At 37.4% G+C, this 5,356-nt stretch overlaps 1 pseudogene; it reads left to right on the top strand.

Moving 5' to 3' along the window:
* The first annotated feature begins 712 nt into the window (after positions 1 to 712).
* On the top strand, positions 713 to 4,648 carry LOC104957555 (uncharacterized; annotated as a pseudogene).
* Positions 4,649 to 5,356: the final 708 nt, after the last annotated feature.

The raw sequence follows: 5,356 nt of genomic DNA, 5'->3' as shown, positions 1-5,356 counted from the left end.
GTCTGATTGTGTTCACCTGTGTCCCTTGTGTGTCTCCTGTGTATGGAGCTATTTCAGGGTCATAAGTTTTGATCATTCAAACATTTTTTATTTTTTTTCATCCTGAACTTTGAAAAATACAATGTTGTATTTTTCAATGTTTAGGTTGAATATTATTTTGATTCAGTTCAGCAAAATATTTATTTTCATATTTCACTTTTATACATATTTTGGTATTTGAATACTTGTTTTTTTCAGATTTTACGTTTTCAGATTCAAAACAATTATTTTTTCAGTTTGAAATCTTTTTTTTTCAGGTTTCAATTATTTTTTTGCCTTCAGATCGTTTTTCACTTTCAGATCTTTTTTTTTTTCGCTTTCAGACTTTTGGCCCTGATATTGCTTCGGGGGGTGGGGCTTACCAAAGAGTAGTTTGGCACCCTGAGTGACAGGCCTCCCTCTGTCATGATGCCTTCATGGATGTTAGGTAGCGCAAGAAATACAACTACACACTTTCTATACACAATACTCCCGTGATTGGTGGTAAACAAAACTGATACCAGCGTCAAAGTTCCGTTAAGCGAGCTGTTGAGCATCGTAGTTGGCAAAAATTGCGGTATAAGAGCAATAAACTGTGCTAGAATGTGAAATTACGTATCCGCAATGAAGCGTTGTCCTTCCCCACTTCCACGTAGCTCCGTGAACGCAGCATAGTATTGGCTTGGCTTTTGCGATGGCGTCAGGTCCACATTCTGGCACCAGCGCACAGGTAAGAAATATTAACTTTTTTTTCATTCATGGTCTTAGAAGTTATCTAAGAGCATGATAATAATATTATAGCGACATACATAAAAGGAAGGCAGGCCTTTTGAGGTGGGGAATGAATGTGGCAACGTGGGAAACTAACCATGGCATTGAGGCTACTCGTGTAGGCTATGCTATTAGCTATAGTCAGTGCAAGTGAATTTCCCTTATTTTGATAGAGTCCAGCTCACGTGTTTCTCAAATCTGTCTTTGCCAGAGTGGCGACCGTAATTCATCTGTGGCTGCAGCAGCACACACTTTAATAACCGTGCTCACACAGCACCTCTCTTTAAATGATTATTTAAAATTGATTGGTAATAACTTACATTATGTTTTGATTTTATCACCTATTTATAGAGTTTGTTTACAAAGCATAATTGTTGCAGTCATTTTCTTTGCACATGTCCTTAACGATAGTTTTCATGCTGTTTATTATTTGAACATGAACTAATCCAGTGCAATATGGTAAATTGATGTTTGTCAATTCTAGGAGCAACTGAAAAGGGACTTTCTTCAGAGACTACTGACTAGAATTTCCCAGATCATGCAAAGACTGCCCTTAGATGTTGACTATTTGCAGTTTGCAGTGGATTAGGAGATGGCTATTTTTAGGTTGCTATTAGGCCAGGTTGATATGCCACAGGATGTCATCAATGCTTTGACTGAGCTGTCAAGGCTTCTCAATATTGAAGACAACTCTAATCAGACCCCTCATCAGGTGCCAGTAATGCAAGGAGAAATGGGATGACCAAAATATGTTGTCTGTCCTCAGCAACTACAAGGCTTAATAGAAGACTTGTCCCTACCAGTGTCGGCCATAGCAAAACTTCTGGGTGTATCTGAGAAGACAGTCAAAAGGCGCATGCATGAAAATGGCCTTTCCATAAAACAGTCCTACAGTACCCTAACTGATGATGAACTAGACAATTTGGTTCGGTCAGTTAAGGCCAGGACCCACATGTAGGATATCGAATGATGAAAGGAATCCTGAAGGCCATGGGTCACCATGTGCAATGGAAGAGAGTGTCTTCATCAATGCATCGTGTTGATTCTGTGGGTGTACTCACAAGAATGGCAAGGATGGGGTGTGCTGCAAGAAGGACATATTCTGTTCAGGGTCCTCTGCACTTGGTACACGTCGACACAAATCATAAACTCATCAGGTACGCCACACACATTTGATGTTTACATGCTATGTACAATAAAGGATAATAGAGTACAAATGAAAAAAGTTATGTTTTAAAATGCCCTGTCACAGTTGTTTGTATAATAAATAACAGACACTAAAAGTGATTTTGTGTTGTTTTTCAGGTAATTTTGTTTTCACAAATAACGATTATTAATAAGTCAGATAATGACAGTTATTGGTCAATAACTAAACCTAATGCATGATTTACAGTTCCTTTCAAAATATCTATATTTTTAGTTTGTATCCATATTAAACCTTGTAGCAAAAATGTCTGGTGTTGGTTTTTAAACACATTTAGAGATCTGCTTTTATTTATTCTGCTTAATAATTTTCTCTGCTGCAGATCATGTACCTGGGTGCTGCCACTAATAATAAAGCATCAACTTCACTTGACTTCTTCTTGGAGGGTGTGCAAAAGTATGGCTTTCCATTAAGGTAAGGCCAACATTAGGTGTGGCTCCCTGTTGTACTCTTTAGTAATTTGGGCCTTATCTGTCATTAAAAGATGCATAATGGTTTGTATAACACTTACAATGATCAATGTTTTGATCACTGAAATGACCCGAGAATTATTCACGACCGAGTCAGGAAGTAACTACGACTCTCGAAATAAATCTGAGTGAAACCAACCTCAATCTGTCCAAAGCCCTATTGATGATAAAATATATCGTATAGAATACTTGACTATTGTAAGTCACCTTCTGTATCTCCAAACAAACCATGTTTAGGATTATTTGCATTATACCATTACATATTCATTTTTGACCTGTCTTTAAAAAACGATAATAATAAAAATAACTTGCCTATTTTATTCTACATTAAGAAATCTTAAAAATGCCATGTCATAACTTTTTATAATGTTTTATTTCATGTGTGTGACTCATCTTTTTAAGAGTAAGAGCCGACCAAGGAGTGGAAAATGTTGGCATAGCGAGATGCATGTTCACTATAAGGGGCTGTGGAAGGGGAAGCTTCATGTCAGGGAAAAGTGTGCACAATCAAAGGTACATTTTTTAAGTAATGTCAAACAATGACAAACACAAAGCCATCATTTGTGAATATATTGTGCTTTGTCCAATTTGAGTGTAATTTGATGATTTTTATTTTAACAGAATCGAACGTTTGTGGCGAGATGTTTGGATGGCTGTTTCAAACGTGCACTACGAGGTTCTTCACAGCCTCGAGGATGAGGGTGTTCTCCGTCTGATAGCATCCACCTGTTCTGTGCCAAGCATGTATTTCTTCCGCGTCTTCAGAGGGATCTCAATGTCTTCAGGATAGATTGGGATAATCACCCTCTAAGGACAGAGCGAAATTTGTCCCCACACCAACTGTGGACAGTGGGATTCCTCCATAATCCTATTGATGTTCCAGACCTTGCAGAGGTACTCATTATTTATTTCAAGCAAAATTGTATCAACATAATTTTGGCCAGTGTTCTCAAACTATTTCAACTAAAATATATTAGACCAAAGTATTGTGCTTAAAACAGCTTAACAAAATTAAAGGAACTCCATTAAACTTATATTATGAAAGAAATTGGCATTGCCACTGTATGTTCGCTGTTCATTACATTAGTATTGAACCTTTGGGCTAGAAAAAAAATTATATTTGTCATGTTTCAATGGAATTTACAATCACTAGCATCAAATAAATGAAAGATAGATATTTTTCTTTAAAATTGCATAAAACTTGCTTACTAACGTAAAATGCAAAGCATGGGACTGCACTTGAAATGCATTTTGTAAGACCTCAAAATCACCTCTTTTGATAGGTGTACCATTGAAAAGGCAAAAAAGTGTTTTGTTTGTATTCTTTACATTCTCTAGTGTTTGTGGTGCCTAAAGTTATTCTTGGTCCCCTAAAATCCATGACTGATATTTAATTTTATCAAGGAAATGGAGGATGCAGATCTTGATTTCAACACTGCCAGTGAGCCAGATGAGACCAGTCCTGGAGTGATTCTTCCACCTGTTGAAAGTCCCCTCAGTGAGCAGGATATGGCAGGACTTTTGGCCAATATTGATGTTACAAGACCATCTGGGTCCTACGGTCGAGACATTTATTTAGCTGTATTGAACCATGTACTAAATCATGCATCCTAAATGCAAACATGTTTCAAGGGTTTAACCATTTAGACATCAACACCTTTACACCCTTAACATTTGATTATATTCCATATCACAGTTCTGGGTAGCAACATGTTACAACATATATCAATTTGTTTGTTTTTCTTTAAGAAATGTTTAACCGAGTGGTGCAGTGATGACGTATTTTTGAAGTTCGACCCGGAAGTAAGCTGCAAGGGTTCCCTCGACAAAAAGCAATGGGATATCCTACAGTATGGAGAAATCCCACTGCTTTTTTGTTGAGGGAACCCTTGCAGCTTACTTCCGGGTCAGCCTACAAAAACACGTCATCACTGCACCACTCTATTGCTGCGATTACATTTTTTTTTAAGATTACATGAGTGGAAGCAGTCAATGCTAAACCTTTAACACTTAAACAGTAAGGTTAACTTGGAACAGAGGTCGTGAATGGTTACCTTATTACACATTGCTAAATTCTTGGCCTAATTGAAATGCTTCAGTCAGGATGTTTTTGAATTTTTCATAGTGCCTCATATGTCTCACAGGTAAGGTGATTGTCTTGGCACACGCTGTCACAACAGGGTAACAGACACTGTGATGCCCAAAGTCTGCACTGCAGTCATGATTGAATTGGATCACAACTGCAAAGTCCTTCTTCTCTGAGGGAAGAAGTGGGACGTGACTATGGCCTGTGATCCACTGCAGAAACGTTGCAGGTGTGATGGGATGTAGGCCATCTTTATCTACATGCCCATGATCTTCAGCTATGAGGAAAATAAACAAAAATCGTTATGACAGTTTAAAGTGTAGTTTTCCTTTAGTGCAAGTGAATTGTACCGAGGTATTTTAACCACAGAACATCTGATCCAAAAAAGGTAATCAAGTTTATGTAATTCAGGATTCCTACAACATCTTAAACATTAAATTAAAGGACATTTTAATGTTTTTCCAAGCCCAATGCCTTCAAATTTAAAAACCCAACTTTTGTAATTTAAAACTTACATTTAAATCTGCATTAGAAGTACATCGAAAACTTTATACCTTCATATAGGAAGTCCTGAATGAAGTTCATCATCTGCAGCTCAACCTGATGCCTGGTAGTCCCTTTGTCACTCAGTTGAGGAAGAATGGATATCATGACAAACTCTGCATTGACCTATGATGAGAACAAATCCAGATGTAAATGATGTACTCTTTACTCCTTAACTTTAAATATCAAATTGTAAAGAATGGTCTCTTTTGTTCTGCTCACCTTTACATCTTCCCCAGAAACAAACAAGGGCTGGCAGATATC

Source organism: Notothenia coriiceps, unplaced genomic scaffold (genome assembly GCF_000735185.1).
Source record: "Notothenia coriiceps isolate Sejong01 unplaced genomic scaffold, NC01 NC01_scaffold00000819, whole genome shotgun sequence".
NCBI classification, from domain to species: Eukaryota; Metazoa; Chordata; class Actinopteri; order Perciformes; family Nototheniidae; genus Notothenia; species Notothenia coriiceps.
The sequence above is the reverse complement of the archived record's forward strand: the minus strand, read 5'-3'. Positions and strand labels throughout refer to the sequence as shown.